The sequence below is a fragment of the Narcine bancroftii genome, chromosome 6 (genome assembly GCF_036971445.1).
Source record: "Narcine bancroftii isolate sNarBan1 chromosome 6, sNarBan1.hap1, whole genome shotgun sequence".
NCBI classification, from domain to species: Eukaryota; Metazoa; Chordata; class Chondrichthyes; order Torpediniformes; family Narcinidae; genus Narcine; species Narcine bancroftii.
Window position 1 is genome coordinate 9,351,697 of NC_091474.1, and position 19,271 is coordinate 9,370,967.

Genomic DNA, 19,271 nt, shown 5'->3' on the forward strand with positions numbered 1-19,271 from the left:
ATTCCATTAGAAAAAATAACATATAATTTAAGAAATAACATGACAATATTTGAACAAATATGGGAGCCATACATGAAACACAATAGAGAAATCCTACCGTGGACTTCCACTACCTAAAATGACAGAAGGAGAAGATAACGAAAAGAACTGACTCAGTAAAATTTCTTGTTTATTTTTATTAAGTGACAACATTGTTTAACGGGTTTAATGTATCTTAGATTGAACTTTAAATAAATGGGGAAGGGAGGGAGGGAAGGGAGGAGGGGGGAAAAAGGGGGGAGAAAATGACACTGTATATATTTAAGAAGAAAAATGTCTGTATGTATCTTGGTCAATATGGCTTATAGTGTGAAAAATAAATTTTTTTTAAAAAGATTGATTTTTTAAAAAAATTATTTATAAATTTATTAACCACAAAAATTCAGATACATTAGCTTCTAAAACTAATGCACGTGTGTGTGTGTATATAGGATAAGAGATTCACAACAGGAGTACTTCATAATTCATATTCTTCTAATGTAAAGAGAGCTTTAGGAGAAAGGGAATGTCTGAATTTCTTTGTAGATATGGGCACCATATTTTCCAAAATGTATAGCTATATGTAATTTTTTCAAGTGGTATGCAACTCCGAACTTTTGCATGCTATCTTTGCATTCCAAATCTGTATTTGATTTCCAACTTTAGAGTAATACATTTCCTAGCTATTGCTAAAGCAATTTGTACAAATTTCACTTGATACATAATCAATTTTAATTTGTGTTTAATTCCTTTAATATCCCCCAATAGAAATAACACTGGATCCTGTGGGAATTTAACCCCCTTTATTCATTCTAACAAATTACCTATTTCCATCCAAAAAGGTTTAAACTTATGACATTGCCAAGTTTAAGGTAAAACTGTACCAACCTCCTGTCGACATCTAAAAAATAAATCCGAAAGTTTTAATCTATTTAATTTTTGAGGTGTCAAATATAATTGATGGATAAAATTGTACCAACCTATATATCAGGTTATACAATTAATTGGGATGAAAGTGAAATGATGCCTTTAGTTAATGGGGATTACATTCAATATAAGTTATTGACGGCCAGATGCTGGAATAAAATATTTGGTAGATGGGTGGAGGCAGAGTTAAAAAAATAAATTAAATTACTCACCATTATTGAAGGAAATAAGAGGACTTGGAAAGATAGAATACGTTACCTATAACTTTAATAGGTAGAGTTAATTGTGTTAAGATGAATATCTTTTCAAGAATACAATATCTTTTTCAATTGATGGCAGTTCCTCAAAAATATTTTAAGGAATTAAATGTTTGCATTTGGAAATTTTTATAGAAAGTGAACATGGCGAGGGTTTCCTTGGAGAAATTAATGTGGAAGTATGATTTGGGAGGTTTGCCACTTCCCAATTTTTATGAATTATTATAAAGCAGCCCATTTGCAATTTATTAATGCAACGTATGATTTAAATAAAATTCCAGCTTGGGTGAATATAGAATTCAGTAACATAGGAGAAGCAAATCCACAAGATCTTATTTATAAATGGAATTCAAGTTTGTTGGTAGCAAACAGAGAAATTCCCATTTTGAAGCATTTAATTGAGCTTTGGAATAAAGTTGTTAAAGAGATTGGGGGAGGAGCTTTGATGTCAGGGAAAATGCAATTATTTCAAAATAGATTTATTCCATTTCCTATGGGGGAGTCAATTTATAAGGATTTGGTAACATCATAGTATTAAGAAGACTGAGGATTGTTTTGAAGCTTTCAGTAGAATGAAGGAAAAGTTTCAGATATCCGAGAATACTAGACTTTATTATTATCAGGTTCTGAACTTTTTACAGGATAATTTTGGTCATGATTTGTTATTGCCAGCAGGGACAGAGATGAAGTCATTGATATGTAATGGCGATTTATAAAAATTTATTTCAGAAATGTATAACTTGTTACAAAGTAAGGCCCAGAAAGAAGGGGTTTATAAACCAAAACAAAGATTGGAGATAGACTTGAATAGGGAAATGGATGAGCGTAGTTGGATTGAATTGTGTAGAGAAAGATTGATATCTTGATGTAACTTTCTTAAAGTTCACAGGGCAGCATTTTTGGGTTTCCTTGTATAATATTGTCAGTTTGAAGTTGATGTTTTTTCAAATCCTTAAAATGGGTTAGCATCTTCACCCAGTTCTCAAAGGGGTATGCAACATTGCAAGCAATAGCTTTTTAGTTAGGATGAAGAATTGCACCTTAAAGAATAGATGCTATGATGATGTGTGGGGTAAGATGATGCTCTCAAGAGTTTGAAAGGGCACAAGAAATAGGTGATGAGCATTAGATGAAGGGGCATATTCTTTTCAAAAGGGGGCCATGGAGATCCTTCATGGATGCAGCCAGATGCCACTCCTGAAAGGTTGTTAGGGAGTGTGAGAACTAATAACATTACAAGTGCAGTTGATAAAATCCTGTTTTGAGGTATCTTATAATGCAGCTAAATACATTTTTTCAATTCTGGTTCTTTCTATGGGTGAAGAAATAGTAGAAGTTTCGAGATGCTGCTCATCAACAGGCCCTTCCTGCCCATGAGCCTGTGCTGCCCACAAATACACCAATTAACCCAAAAAGACTGCATATTTTTGGAGGGTGGGAGAAAACAGAAGGACACAGAGCAAATACAAAAACCTTACCAACAGCACTGGATTTGAACATGGATCACTGGCACTGTAACATCGCTGCAATTTGGTAAACCTAGCTAGTTTAGCAAAACAAAAAGCAGATTCAGAATCAGAATTTATTGTCACGAACAAGTCATGAAATTCAATGTTTTGTGGCAGCGTCGTAGAGCAAACATTCATATTATGACCATCTTATAACATTACTGTAAATAAAAATACTAATGCACGAAAAGTAAGACAGTGTCTTTGGTTCATAGATTATTCAGGAACTTGATGGCAGCAGGGAAGAAGCTGTCCTTGTGCTGTTGAGTCTTTAGGCTCCTGTACCTTTTTCATGATGGTAGCAGAATAAAGAGAGCATGTCCTGGGTGGTGGGGGGGTCTTTGAGGATAGAGGCTACTTTTTTAAGACACCGCCTCATATAAATGTCCTCAATAGAGTGAAGTCTGGTGCCTGTGATGTTGCAGTTAACCACCCTCTAGAGTTTATTCTTGTCCTAAGTTTTGGCTACTCCATGCCAGGCAGTGATGCAACCAGCTAGAATGCTTTCCATGGCACATCTGTAGAAATTTACAAGAGTCTTCAGTGACAAACTGAATCTCCTCAGACACCTCACAAAGTATAACCACTGGTGATATTTCTTTGTGATTGCATCAACATGGATGCTCCAGGACAGATCCTTGGAGATGATAACCCTAGGAATTTGAAGTTCTTGACCCTCTCCACTAACCTTGATGAGGACTGGGTCATGTTCCCCTGACTTCCTCTTAAAGTCCACAGTCATCTTAGTTTTGCTGACGTTGATCTGATCTATCTCCCTCCTGTATGCTTCCACATTGCCGTTTGTGATTCTGCCGACAACTGTGGTGTCGTTGGCAAACTTGTAGATAGCATTGGAATTGTGCCAGGCCACACAGTCATGGGGCGTATAATGAGTAGAGAAGTGAGCTAAGCACGCATTCTTGGGGTGTGCCTGTGTTGATATTTAGTGAAGAGACGACGTGTTTCCATTCATACTGTCTGGTCTTCTGATGAGAAAGCCAAGGATCCAATTTCAGAGTGAGGTAGCCTAGAGTTTATAGTTTCTTGACCAGCACTGAGGGAATAATGGTATTGAAGGCTGAGCTGTCGTCAATGAAGAGCAGCAATGTTCAGCAGAGAAACTTCTCAGTAGTTACTAATGTCCTCTACACCTGGATGTAGGAGATGGAACTGTGAGTTCCTCTCTTCCCCTTTTTCTTTTCAAGTGGGGTGCTCAGTAAAGACAAGGAGAATCCTATGTTTATTACATCTGGAGGCCAGGGTGAATGAGCAGAAATGGAGGAGATGTGGGTAAGGCTGAGTTGATGGTGGAGGGGAACCCACACTTGAGGAAGAAGGCAGATATTTCAGATGATCTTGTCTGGATGATCTCATCTTGGGAGCAGATGTGACAGAGACGAAGAAATTGAGAGAAGGGAATGGAAATCTTGCTGGGGACTGGGTGTGAAGTTGATGGGTTTGTTGTAGCACATCTTGTTTGGTGATGGCCAAATTTTCTTTTACAGTTTTATGTAGATTCCAGGATGCAACTGTGGTGAGATAGCTTGACCACGGTGCTGTTACGTAGATGAATGCAAATTCAAACCCACAACTGAAACAATGAGCCTTTCACAATCATTTGAACGCAGACACAATTTTAGACCAGATTACTCTCATCTCAATTACATAGGATGTCATTACCAACTTTGATATAAGCTATTTTGGTACTGTAGCAGAAGTAGAAACTTGACCCCATTGCCTTTTTCTGCCTTTGTAACTTTGAACATCTGCCTAAATATTTAGATGAACATTTCCTTTTTTTAAAAAAAACGCAGTTGCCTCCCCCACACACAGTCACTCTGTAGCAGACCTTGCAATTCATAGAAACAGTGCGATTACTTGATTCTATTTGCTGAGCGCCCTCATCCTCCACTTATCCAGGAGGTGGTGAGCTGATTATATGCCCTAACTTCCTTTCCCAGTGTGAGAGGTTGTGCCACATTAAAAGAGTTGTGTGTAAGTACTGTAGTTTCTGTGCAGCATTCAAAATCAAAGTAGGGACATGTATTGCACAGACACTCCAACAAGAAGTAGATGTGGGCTAGCTATAATCAAATGAACTGAAGAGAAAGATGAAATTCAATGCTATATCTAAACTTAACATTAAAATTATTTATGGAGAGGTAAGCTTTTTGGAGTTGAGGCATAGTGTTTTTCACTTCCATGAGAAAGGATAACAGCTAAATATTTTGTATTCTACATTTTAAATATAGACATACAGCACGGTAACAGGCCATTTCGGCCCATGAGTCTATGCTGCCCAATTTACACCCCCCTTCTCTTCCCCCCCCCCCCCCCGGAATGTTTTGAACGGTGGGAGGAAAGTGGATTCCCCCAGGAAAAACTCCTACAGACACGGGGAGAACGTTCAAACTCCTTGCAGAGAATGGGGGATTTGAACACCAGTCCCATTTGCTGGCACTGTAAAGTCGTTGTGCTAATTGTGCTGCCATATGTGAGGCCACATTTGGTTAGCCTGGGGTTTTGGCAAAGTACATTTGGGTTGTGTACATTTACATCTGTTATAATTCATGTTGTGCGCTGGTCTCCCTTAATAACTGTGCTCCTTGTCAACCTGTTTCTGTTAAATCAGAATTGTTATATTTGACATTTAACCTTGTCCAGTGCAGAGTCCTTAAATTAGTCTCTGATTGAATTTGTTGTTTCTGAGTCTGATGGTGAAGGCATAGCAACATTTCTTGAACCTGGTAGTAAAAGTCTCGTAGCACCGATACCTCTTTCCTTATGGCAGCAGCAAGAACGGAGCACATGCTGAGTGGTGTGGATCTTTCATTATTGTTGCTCTCTGGCAGCAGCGTTCCATGTAGATTTTCTCAGTTAAAAACTCTCCCCAATACTGTGATGTACAAAGCTATGTCCTCTACCTTTTACAGGGCTTTTCCCTCAGAATGTCCCCATACCAGGCTGATCAGCACACTTTCCACTACACATCTGTAGAAGTTAGCGTAGTGGTTAGCTGTTCCAGTGATCGAAATTGGTGATCACCTGTAAGGAGTTTCTACATTCTTCATGGGTCTACATGCGATTTCCCAAGGACCTCCAGTTTTCTCCCACCATTTGAAACGTACTGGGGCTGTAGGTCAATTGGGTATAATTGGGTGGCATGGCTGATGAGCCAAAAGGGCCTGTTAGCATGCTGTATGTCTAATTTTTTTTTAAGTTTTCCGAGATTTTCGTTGTCAAATCCCTGCAAACTCCTGAGAAAGTAGAGGCACTGACATGGTTTCTTCATGATGATAGTTGTGTTTTGGGTCAAGGCAAGGTCTTCTGAGATGGTAATACAAGAAGAAGCTTGTTAAATATGGAGAAATAAAACCAATTGTGTGTAATTAGTTTTGAGAAGCATTGTCTTGATGTAAGCAGAATGGTTAATAGAAATGAACATCTTCAAAATGTTGCAGAAATGGATTTGATAGCAATGTTAAAAATGGAATTTGATAGGCACTGAAAAGGAAACATTTTCTGAGTGGGGCCAATTGGATAGCTCTTTCAGTGTTCCAACACTAACAGGCAATGGTAGATTGAATGACTTCCTTTCTGTGGAGTGTGATTCTGTTCCCTTTCACTAGCCTTAAGGTAAAATTAGATCTGTGCGCCTGGGGGCAAGAAATAAAACCCTAGTTCTTGTTCAGCTACAACCATATTTGACTATATTTATGTGTCACAAATGCTTTGTACAAGCAGATTTGTAGATTATCTCTAACATTCATACAGCCATTAAAATAGCCAATTACAGAGTATAGGATTGCAATAGGAAGACAGATCAATTAGCACCAAGTAAGGACAGTGTGATAATGCTGTTAAGAGGTTCATCAAGAGCCTGATGAGTGTGGAGAAGGGACTATCGGTGCATGCTTTCACACTCTTTTAAGCCTTCTCCCCAACGGAGTGTGATGGGTCTTTCAGTATGTTGGGTGCTTTTCCTAGGCAGTAGAAGATGTAGATGGAGTCCATGGAGAGAAAATAATTTTTTGTTCTGAGCTGCATTGTCTACCTTTTGTATTCATTGGAACTCGAGAAGAGCTGCTTCAGTGCCATGCTGTAATGCATCCAGTAAGTAGGCTTTCAATGCTGCACCTGTAGAAATAGTTGAGAGTCAAGTGGAACATATCATGCTTTCTTAGTCTTCTGGGAAAGTGGAAGTGATAGTGTGCTTTATTGTCCTTCACGTCAATATCTTTGTCCCAGGAACTCTAAGAATTAGCTATCTACTCCTTCCACTTAAGCTCCAATGAAGTGGACTGGGGTATAATCTCTGCCCCAACGCCTAACGTCAATGAAAATCTATCATCTTACTGATATTGAGAGAGAGGTTATCTTGGCATCAGTGCACTAGACTTTCAATCTCATTTTTTTGTATTCAGTCTCATCATTAGTTCCAGTAAGCTGAGTATAATCAACGAATTGGAAGATGGAGTTAGAATGGTATTTGGCTGCGTAGTCTTGGGTGTAGGGGAAGTATAGAAGGGGCCTGAACGAACATCCTTAAGGAGTGCCACTGTTGAGTGTGATCTTGGAAGAAGTGTTTTTACTCCTCTTTTACTGATTTCTTGTCAAACAGACTCCAGTCAAGGATTGACTTGCAGTGGGGAGTGCTGGGCCTAGATCCTGAGAATTATTTTGCTAGGGATCATGGTATTGAAGATGGAGTTACATGCTGACATGGGTGTCAGAGTGGAGAGCTCAAGAGATGGCATGTGATGTAGATCTATTTCACAGCTCGGTAAATTGAAGTGGGTCAGGCTGGTTGATAGGCTAGAGTTCATGTGAGCCATGCCCAGCCTCTCAAACTACTTCATGGAGGCACATGTCAAAGCCGATTGGTTGTTATCTTGGCCCGATTTTATCCTTCTGCTATGGTGGGCTTCTTGAAGTAAGTGGGGATTGTGGGCTGATGAAGGAAGAAGGTCAAGATGTCTGTGAATATGTTCAGAATTTGATATGTGGAGATTCTCAGGACACATAGAACACTACATCACAGTACAGGCCCTTCAGCTCAAGATATTGTGCCAATCCATATAAACTAACTCCATAGCATTCTATTCTTTCTTCATCTTGCACCCATGACCCTCTATCTTTCTTGTAAATATAGGATATTGGTTGTGAGGTACAGAAAAATTAATTGTTGTGGAGTAGGTTTATATGGATCAGGATCCCAAGACTTCATCTGGGCTAGTGGTTTCCTCGGGCTCATCCACTGGAAGGTCACCCTGACTTTGGCAGCAGTGACAATGGGTGCAACATCACTTGTGGTTGATGTGGATGTCATCTCCATGATGGCTTCCTGTTAACAAAGAGCATAGAATATTTTTAACTCGTCTGGCGCTGTTGCGTGTTGTGCTGCTCAGCTTTTAACATTGGTAGCATGATCGACCTGTCATGATGTTCTTTTGGGATTACAATTTGGTGCACTGCCATCTTGACTTCTCTGATGGCCTTGCAGAGATCATATTTGGATTTGAATTGAATGTCTCTCACCTGGTCTTCAGCAATGAATTGAGTGAAACAAGAAAATCTGCAGATACTGTGATTGTAGTAAAGACTCACCGAAATGCTTGAGGAACTCGGCCAGTCTCGCAGTTTCCATAGGAGGTAAAGATATATTGCTGACATTTTGGGCCTGAGCCCTTCTTCAACGAACAAGTAAAAAAACAGGAAGGCATCTGAATAAAGACTGAATAGCAGGGGGAGGGGTCCAGACCAACAGTCAAAAGGTATTAATTAGATATGATAAGAGGAAAGGTGAGAATTGATTTTAGCTCTGTGAAGGAGACCGAGGGAAAGGGAAAAGAGAGAGTCAAAACTAGAGGAAGGAAGACAGGGAACAAATAATGGTGGTGGGGGGTGGTTTAACAGAAACTGGAGAAGTCTATGCTAATGCCATCTGATTGGAGAGTGCAAGACTGAATATGAGGTATTGTGTCTCCAATTTGCGGATGGTGTCAGTCTGGCAGTGCAGGAGATCATGGACAGACATGTTAGCAACAGAATGGGATGGGGAATTGAAATGGGTGGCCACTGAGAGATCCATGCTATTGAAGCAAACAGAGCCGAGGTGCTGCACAAAGTGATCTCCCAGTTTGTGCCAGTCTGTGGTCTCCTCTACATTGGTGAAATTAGGCACAGATTGGGAGATTACTTTGTGGAGCACCTTGCCTCTGTTCACCACAATAGCGTGGATCTTCAATGGCTACCCATTTCATTTCCTGAGGTTGCTAGACAAGACGTTATGGGAAAGGTACTAATGTGAATGGATAATTGGATGACTGGCAGAAAGAAAAGAATAGGAATAAAAGGGGCCTTTTCTAGCTGGATGCTAGTGATGAGTGGTTTTCCGCAGGAGTCTGCATTGAGCCCGCTACCTTTCATCTTGTATGTAAATGATTTGGATGACATAATTGATGCTGTCTGGCCAAGGTTGAAGATAATGCAAAAATAGGTAAAAGGGGTGGGTAGTGTTGTGGAAGTAGGTGGTCTGCAGAGGGATTTGGGTAGATTGGAAGAAAGGATAAAGAAGTGGCAGATGGAATACAGTGTAGGGAAGTGTATAGTTTGCAATTTTGTAGAAGGAATAAAGAAGTGGACTATTTTCTAAATGTTGAGAAAATTCAAAATCAGAGTGCCAAAGGAACTTTGCAGGATTCTCTGAAGATGAACTTGCAGGTTGAGTCAGTAATAAGGAAGCCAAATGCAATATCAGTGTTAATTTCAAGAGGATGAGAAATTAACCATATAACCACTTACAGCACAGAACAGGCCAGTTCGGCCCTACTAGTCCATGCTGTAACAAATCCCCACCCTCCTAGTCCCACTGACCAGCACCCGGTCCATACTCCTCCAGTCCTCTCCTCTCCATGTAACTATCCAGTCTATCCTTAATTGTAACCAATTAAAGGAAAAGATGTCATGCTGAGGCTTTAAAGATGTTGATAAGACCGCATTTGGGTTTTTGTGAGTAGTTTTGGGCCCCATAATTAATGGAAGGATGTGCTGGTGATGGAGAGCGTCCAAAGGAGGCTTACGAGAATGATCTCAGGAATGAGAGGGTTAACCTCTGAGGAGTGTTTGATAGCTCTAGGCCTGTAGTTGCTGGAGTTCAAAAGGATGATGGGATATTGAAAGTCGAGATAGAGCAGATGTTTCTAATAGTGGGAGAGTTGAGGACCAGAGAGCACTGAATAAAAGAATGCCCCTTTAAAACTGAGATGAGAAATTTCCTTGACCAGAGGGTAGTGAATCTGTGGAACTCATTGCCACAGATGGCTATGGAACCCAAGTCATTAGGCATATTTCAAGCAAAAATTGACAATTCTTGATTAGTATAGTTATCAAATATTATGGGTTGAAGGGTGGAGAATGGGGCTGAAAGGAAATACATCAGCCATTGTTTGAAAGGCAGAGAAGACTTGAATGGCCTTATTATGCTCCTAAGGCTTGTGGTCTTCTACACTTATATTCTGTGGGTGATGATGGTAGTGTATTGAGCTTATTGGCAGAATCCTGGAACATGAACCAGTCGACCAATTCAAAGCAGTCATGTAGGATGTCATCTGCATCCTTGGGCCATCATTGAATTACTTTCTTCTCCAGGCCTCTCTTTTCCCCTCACCTCTGCTTGTATGATCTGACTTGCCAAAATGTGGATATGAGATGGAATGGTAGGCATTCTTCATAGATAAACAGTGTAAACCAGTGATAATTTGCACTTTGGTTCACAATTGCTGCATCTTATTGTACTGCTGGGTGGATTATTATAACAAAATATAATTCCAGAACTTGAAGGGTTAAAAAAAAATTGAGTTGGTTCGAGTAAACTGCAGAAAAGGTCCAAGCACAATTTTGGGCAAAAGATCATCAATACTGAAAGTTTTTTTGCAGCTAATGTGTATTAAGCAAAAGGAAAAGTTGTTAGAAGTAAGTGAGCTGCAGTGGTTTTGATCCTGCCAACAGTTTGCTTTTTATATTTCTCTTAAAGCCCTACTTTGTTTGCAGGCCAACCAATAGAAACAGTTGCATACAACTAGCAAGGCACTGGCTGTCAGTACTGTGACCTTGTTTGTTTTAAATTGCAGCCAGTCAAAATTTGTTGGGGGGGGGGGGTGGGGAGGAGCTAATGTGGGAGGTTGTGAACAGTTCTTTGCACCTGGTAGAGAGACCTTTTGCAGAGATTGCAACTTCACTTTTAATGTTCCTATCGTATTTTTAATGTTTTTGAGTTGGAGCTTGGACAAAAAAAAAATTCCATGCTCAAGTTCCAAAACTTTATGATCTCCCCTTTGGCCTGTATATCAATTGACTGACCAAAGAAAAAGGCATTTTGAAATGCTGTGCTCAGCATCCTGCCAAGTCTTTCTGCTACTTGGCTCAGTTTGCAGTCAGAACCAGTTTGCTCTGGTTGTATTGCATCGTGCATATGGGGGAATATCCTGTGGGTTTTTAAATATTTGTCATCTGGTTTGTTTTCTGTGGATTACAAGGACGTGTAATTTTGTTTCTTTTACAGGGCATTATTTGGATTTTTTTTAGATCTATTAATTGTTTGTGTGTGTGTGTATGTGAATCCTGAAACATTTGGAGGATCAACACTCAAGTAGAGTTTCCAGATGGACCAGGGTAAATGGGAAGGCAATAACTCTTGCTCAAAGCTTTTGATTACTAATACTGTATTATCTTTGGCTTAGTATCAGTTTTTATCTGATCTAGATCTTCTTAACTATTATCAGATGTTATACTAATTGGACAGCACTGTATTGCCAGCTGTGTCTCCATTTGTGGTACTGAGCACAAATCTCAGTTGATCTTCCAGGGAAGGCCTGAGAGTGCTGTGGTGTAGCAGGTGCTGTCTTAAGGATCACATAGTAAACAGAGACCCAATCTGTTTTTCTGGATGGCTATAAAAGATGCTATGATTTTTTTTGATGAAGACAATGGGATGTCCCCATGTTCCAACCAGTACACATCCTTCAATCAATAATACTCAGATAGTAACACAATAATGATTAAACAATCTATTTGTGGGGTTTATTGTCTACATTGTTGGTCATGTTTTAACTATATAATATTGACCATGTAGAAAGTACTTATTGTGATTCATTGATAAAGCACAAAAGTCTGCAGGCACCTTGGTTGAAGTAAAAAACACAATGGTGGAGAAACTCAGCTGGTCAAACAGTATACTTTATATAGCAAAGATAAAGGTACATAACCAATGTTTCGGGCTTGAGCCATACAAGGTATAACTTGATGAAGTGCTTCACCCCGAAATGTTGGTTATGTTCCTTTAACTTTGACCTACTGAGTTTCTCCACTTTTAAAAAATTGTTATTTATTATATGCTGCTTTGTGATTCCATAGTTATTGAATGGTCTCTTTAAATTCTTCACTTTACCACATCGTAGAAGAGAGTTTTTCAATGTTGGTTCCCAGCAGAACAATCCCATCGGTCTGGTTTCCCCTCTTCATATGCCTGTCGTAATAATATGTATTTCTGTCACATGCCCATCATCTTCTCTTGGTTCTTCTGTAATTTAGCACCCTGGGATAATTTACAGTAACAAATTAACCTATCAGTATGTCTTTAGGATTTGGAAGGGAACAAAGGTACAAGCTAGAAATTCTCATATTTGCAGGAAGAACAGGGAAATGCCACATAGACAACAACCATGGACATGGGTCTCAGGAACTGTGTGGGTACTGCATCATGAATCCTAATTCAAGTTCTCAACGTAGATCTGTCACCATCTCTTTGCTTTCACAGATGCTACCTGGTCTGCTAAGTTTCTCCAGCAGCTCATTTTTACACCATGCAAGCTGTTTTAAAGTTTTTATTTCCATTTCGGACAATGTAACAGAGGAGGAGGGACTGAAAATCAAACTATGTTCTGTTCTGTATGACATATTTACATAATTTCCATGATCAGTGGAATGGGAGATTACACTTAGGCAAAAAAAACAAAGAAATGTGCACATTTGCAAGAATAGGAACATTTAAAAGCCATTTTTTTATTTTCCTTAATGACTAGCATACACAATTGGCCTGATAAAATTTTTGCAACAGAGAGGGGAGTCATATAGAATATCTTAACTGGCCACTCTGGTTTTCCAGAACTTTGAGCTCCATGTTATCTTTTGATGGCCAACAAGCAGTAATGTTTTCAACTGTGTGTTGCCACAATGTATGTTTTTGAACCAATAATTGGTAGATCACTCTTTGATATAAAATATCTAAAAGTTATAAAAATCTAAACACTATGTACATTGCCTAGAAATTGTTTGTCTTGATATCATTGGTACACGTTTGATTTTGTACTTTTTTTCAAGTAAATTTTCTTTGCAGAGCTTGCATTTATTTGATTCATTCGAAAATAAGATAATGATAGATAATAATGAGAAATCCAAGGCTTCAACTAAAGCTATAGAGGTTGCCAAACCTTGCTAAATTACTGTACAATTTATGGATATAAATTAATGGGATGTCAATGTGACAGGATGATTGACTGGGGAAGCAGAATTGTTCTCTAAGGAAAAGCTACATTTTTGCTTGCAGGATGGAAAGTTTTGCTCTCTTCCCTGTGTCCATCTTTCTTTAACCACTCAAAATCTGAATGTCAGCATGTCAGGTCATCCAAGCCTTTTGTCTTGGTGATTGTTTATCGCTGCATATCATGGGGCCTCAGAGTCAACCATTTAAATGTAATTCTGTATTGCAATTGTTGCATATATTTTTAAATCTTGATGAAAGATCTATAGAATACGATTTAAATTCTATGTCAAAGACTCCTTTTATAATGCTGTAGGTTAAAAAATGTTGAAAGCTGATTCTTTGGGATTGGAATCTGGATAATTCTTCTTTCTCTTCCTCTTCAAAACATTCCAGTGCTCTGACATTGTTTCATTTGAATGAGTAGTGAGCCATTTTGAATCTCCTGGTTTCTTTTAGAAGTTGTGATGCTGAACGAAATTACTAAATTTAGGAATGAGTCTAAAGTATTGAACAAGACAAATATAGAACATTCTCGCACTGTAATAACACTCAACTCTGATTAGAAATTGGCACATATTTGGGTTCCTGCTGAGAATGTTTTGAAAATAAAATGGTCAAGAATAAGTGTGTAAGGGCATAGTTGTGTTTTACACAAAACAAGCTAAAGCACAGCCCTCACGGTTCACATGGAATTGACACAGCTTAAAAAAAAGCCACTACCTCACAGCGAAAGAGACCTGGGTTCAATCTTGTACTCAGGTGCTATCTTAGTTGTATTTGTATCTTCTTCCTCAGACCTGTGGGATTACTTCAGTTTCTACCCCCCCCCACCCCACCACACCTAATATCCCAAGGACCTACAGATTTGTGGGTTAATTGGCCATTGTAAGTGACCCCTAGTGTGCAGAGGAGAGGTATCGGGGTGGGGGGTGGGGTGGAAATGAAGATGAGAGAATTTGAGACGAATATTGCTATAATATTGGATTAGTGTCAAATGGTGTGGACTCTGTACTAAAAGGCCTATTTCTGTGCTGTGACTTGATTTGAGTCAGTTATTGATGTTTGCAGCCATCAAGGGGAATGTCAGCCCTGTGTGGTACATTCCCCAGAACAACTAGAGAGCAAACACATCCTGTGACCTTCACGAAAGTGAGATGGATTGCAGGGTAGATGGAGAGATTTAAAGAAAAATCCACTAAACAAAAATCATGAATTCTAGGCACTATTTCGCAAGAACTTTGTTACTTGAACAGTTGGACACACTCTGACAGGACTGTTTTGGTGCTACTGAGGAAAGCCACTATGCATCCGTTCAACATTGCCTGATCCCAATAGAGATCTGATCTCTGCTTCATGAAAGCTGCTTGAAGCTTAAAAGGAATATCTTGCACTGCAAGGGAATTGCTTGATGTCCTGCTAGAGCTGAGAGAAGCAACCTGTGAGGGAATTACTGCCCTCAGCGGACATTAATGTCCATGAGTTCCAAAGGAGCAGTTATCGGATCCTAACAAACAGATGCTAAACGTTGGAGAGTAGAGGTTTCTAAAGTGTTGAAACCATTTTAGATGAGCAGCGATGTCACATATTTGACTTTTTATTTGCAGGAACAAAGACCTAATCCTGTTTCCCACCCCACCCCTCCATTGACCCACTCATTGATCAGAAGTACAGTCCTGTTAGGAATGTGCAGAGAAATGATCTCAAGGAGTGAATCAAGTGTTTATCAATTCTTCCCTGCCCTCTCTTGCCTCATATCACCCCCACTACATTATTATTCACCCTTTAATTTCTTGGCTCCATCACTTGCTCAGACACTTAAAAAGTGCTTTATTTCTAACTTTTTTTTGTTCTTGTGACAGATTATCAACCTTAACATCAGCATTGTTTCTCCCTCCATAGATGCAGCCTGATGATATTTACAGTATTTTCTTTCCATTAAAGAACTTTTTCTTCCTAAAGGCAGGCTAGCCAAAGCCAGCGCAGTCACCCGAGAGCAAAAGAGTCACAGAAACCAAAAAAATGTGCTATTACCATTGTAAAAAATTTTTCATGATTTAGGACCACCTCCAGTGCCTTCCATAACGTGTGGGATGAAGGCACTGTTTTTCCTTTATTTTCTCCCTGTGCTCCACAGTTTTATCAAACAATTCACATGTAATTAAGGTGCACATTCCAGATTTTTATTCAAGGTTATTTGTACAGTATACAGTTTGGTTTGACTATTTAGAAATTATAGCATTTTTTATACATACTGTCCTCATTTCAGGATACCATAAGATTTGGGACATTTGGCTTCACAGGTGTGAATACTCAGGTATGTTTAATTGCTTCATTCGTCCAGGTAAGAGAGTTAAGCACCTCTAAGCTTTTGTTCCTTTTTGGAGTCTGCAAGATGCAAACCATGGCTAAGATAGTATGCTTTGAATCTTGGGGAGTTCCTTTACACCTCCACACTTTGCTCTTGCCATGACTCTGATACAGGTTAACCTTGGTCTCATTTCTCCACAAGACCTTTTTCCAGAATTCTGCAGGCTCTTTTAAATACTTCTTTGCAAATTGTAATCTGGCCATCCTTTCTGTGGCCAACTAGTGGTTTACATCTTGTATTGTAACCTCTGTATTTCTGTTCATGGTCTTCGACAGACAGTCATCATTGACAAATTATCCACACCTGTTTCCTGAAGAGTCTTTTTGTTCTGTCTGAGATGCCTTTGTGCCTGTTTCTTCATTATGATGAGAATTCTTCTGTCATCAGCACTGGAGTCTTCTTGGAATACCAGTCCCTTTGCGATTACTGAGCTCACCACAATGCTCTTTCTTCTTAATGATGTTCTAAACTGTTGGTTTTGGTAATCCTAAGGTTTAGGCGATGTCTCTCACCGTTTTATTCTTTGACTTAATAATGCTCTTTCTTCTTAATGATGTTCTAAACTGTTGGTTTTGGTAATCCTAAGGTTTAGGCGATGTCTCTCACCGTTTTATTCTTTGACTTAATAATGCTCTTTCTTCTTAATGATGTTCTAAACTGCTGGTTTTGGTAATCCTAAGGTTTAGGCGATGTCTCTCACCGTTTTATTCTTTGACTTAATAATGCTCTTTCTTCTTAATGATGTTCTAAACTGCTGGTTTTGGTAATCCTAAGGTTTAGGCGATGTCTCTCACCGTTTTATTCTTTGACTTTCATTGGCACAACTCTGGCCCTCATTTTGAAAAATGGCAACTGTAGACTCCAGAGGTGATCAAAAGTTTTGAAGCAAGCCAAGGTCTCTTATTACTTCACCAATGAAGCAATTAAACATACCTGAATACTCACATCTGTGAAGCCAAATGTCCCAAACATTAGATGCTGAAACAAGCCATGAAAGACCTCAACAATGAACATAGGAACTAGGAACAGGAGTAGGCCAAATATGGCCCATCGAGCCTGCTCCGCCATTCAATACGATCATGGCTGATCTAATTTATGACCTAACTCCACCTACCTGCCTTCTCCCCATATCCCCTAATTCCTCTGTGTTTACATCAGGTACCACACGGATGGCAGTCTCTTCAATCTGAGGCGCCTGCATGCTCACACCAAGACACAAGAGTAACTTGTCCGTGAACTACTCTTTGCAGACAATGCCGCTTTAGTTGCCCATTCAAAGCCAGCTCTCCAGCCCATGACGTCCTGTTATGCGGAAACTGCCAAAATGTTTGGCCTGGAAGTCAGCCTGAAGAAAACTGAGGACCTCCATCAGCCAGCTCCCCACCATGACCACCAGCCCCCCCCCCCCCCCACATCTCCATCGGGCTCACTGAACTCAAAACGGTCAACCAGTTTACCTATCTCGACTGCACCATTACATCTGATGCAAGGATCGACAAAGAGATAACAACAGACTCGCCAAGGCAAATAGCGCCTTTGGAAGACTACACAAAAGAGTCTGGAAAAACAACCACCTGAAGAAACACACAAAGATCAGTGTGTACAGAGCCGTTGTCATACCCACGCTCCTGTTCGGCTCCGAATCATGGGTCCTCTACTGGCATCACCTACGGCTCCTAGAATGCTTCCATCAGCACTGTCTCCGCTCCATCCTCAACATTCATTGGAATGACTTCATCACCAACATCGAAGTACTCGAGCTGGCAGAGTCTGCAAGCATCGAATCCATGCTGCTGAAGACCCAACTGCGCTGGGTGGGTCACGTCTCCAGAATGGAGGACCATCGCCTTCCCAAGATCGTGTTCTATGGCGAGCTCTCCACTGGCCACCGAGACAGAGGTGCACCAAAGAAGAGGTACAAGGACTACCTAAAGAAATCCCTTGGTGCCTGCCCCATTGACCACTGCCAGTGGGCTGATCTCACCTCCAACCGTGCATCTTGGCGCCTCACAGTTCGGCGGGCAGCAACCTCCTTTGAAGAAGACCGCAGAGCCCACCTCACTGACAAAAGACAAAGGAGGAAAAACCCAACACCCAACGCCAACCCACCAATTTTCCCTTGCAACCGTGCCTGCCTGTCCCGCATCGGACTTGTCAGTCACCAACGAGCCTGCAGCAGACGTGGACATTACCCCTCCATAAATCTTCGTCCGCGAAGCCAAGCCAAAGAAAAAAAAAGAATTTCTACATGGTCAAAACAAAATGTATACAGATAACCTTGAATGAAATTGGGAATGTGCATTTTAATAACATGTGAATTGTTTGATTTAAAAACAGTGAAGTACAGGGGCAATAAAGGAAAAAAAAAGTGTCTTTGTCCCAAACATGATGGAGGGCACTATACATATTTTGTGAGTGTAACTCCTTTGAGTAAATGAACATATGCCAATTGTTCAAAGCAACCTTTTGGAATGATGAATACAGTCAATGGCTGCCTGCTCTCCAAGAAGCCAAGAATATAAACCCCCGACAATTTTTGCTGATCAGATGGATTAGTAATGGCAGCTAAATTGATCCAAAGGCCAGTAAGTTGAGTTAACTTGGCCACTGTTAATGAACCTCGTGATTAAGAATATAGTGTTTTCCAATTATTACAACTTGAGAAAATCTGAACCTGCAAATGCATTATCCATCAGAGAGTTCCAAATACAGTAAAAGTCCTGGAATCTGTCATCTATGGGGATTGGTACATGCCATTTAAGTGAATTTTCCAGTTGCTTGAGGCTCACTCTTACGATGCCTAACTAATACACCCGCATTAAGAATAAACAATTTAAAAGACAAAAGATCTTGTGGTCATCAGAATTTCCAGTGAACTTCAGTGACATTTGTTTTAGAGATCCATCATAGTAGGGGAATTAAGGCAGGTAGGTGGAGATGTAGCCTAATGTCAAATCAGCCATGATCCCTTTGAACGGCAGAGCATACTCAACAGGCTGGATGGCCTACTGCTGCTCCTATTTCTTGTGTTCTTTGCAGCGTAATAAGCCCTTACAGCCATGGGCCCAGGCCACCCAATTACACACGCTGGCATTATAACAGTGTTGAACTAACCGCTGTGATAACTGTGCCACCAATCGCTTTTGTTTTCTTTTGGACTGTGACTTTAACCTTGGTTTAAATTTTTTGTTTTATTTTTAAAGTTCATCAGAAGTCTTCATTCCAATGTAAATGTCATTTTGTATTAAGAGAGCAGCTGTTTTATAGATTATTGCAGGTGGGTGGGGAGTAAACAATGCAAGATGAAAATAATTTAAGTTGCATATTCTATTTTGGTGCTCAAGAGTTTTTTTTTTTACCATGGCGGCTGCTGCTGTGTTGTAAGGTTGCTTGTTGTGAATTTAGAGAATCTTGCAATATGGAAATGAACTACTTGGCTTATGATTCAGTCAGTCGTGGGGGGGGGGGGGGGGGGGGGGGAAGGTTTGCAGGGAGAGGGAAAGTGGAGATGCTGAAAATCTGAAATAAAATGCTGGAAAAAAAACTTAGAAGGTCAGGCATCACCTTTGGAAAGAAGGTGTTTGAGGTCAGCAATACTTCAGCTGCTGCCTGATCTCCTGATTTTTCCAGCATTTTGTTTTTATTTCTTA

At 40.0% G+C, this 19,271-nt stretch overlaps 1 protein-coding gene across 1 annotated transcript in view; it reads left to right on the forward strand.

The window, feature by feature from the left end:
• Positions 1–11,360: 11,360 nt before the first annotated feature.
• The window catches only part of slc2a4rg (SLC2A4 regulator), a 48,399-nt gene continuing 40,488 nt past the window's right edge, over positions 11,361–19,271 (forward strand). Inside the window, exon 1 of the mRNA XM_069883861.1 lies at positions 11,361–11,383. The gene's annotated coding sequence lies outside the window, so the exon portion shown is untranslated. The remainder of the gene's footprint in view (positions 11,384–19,271) is intronic.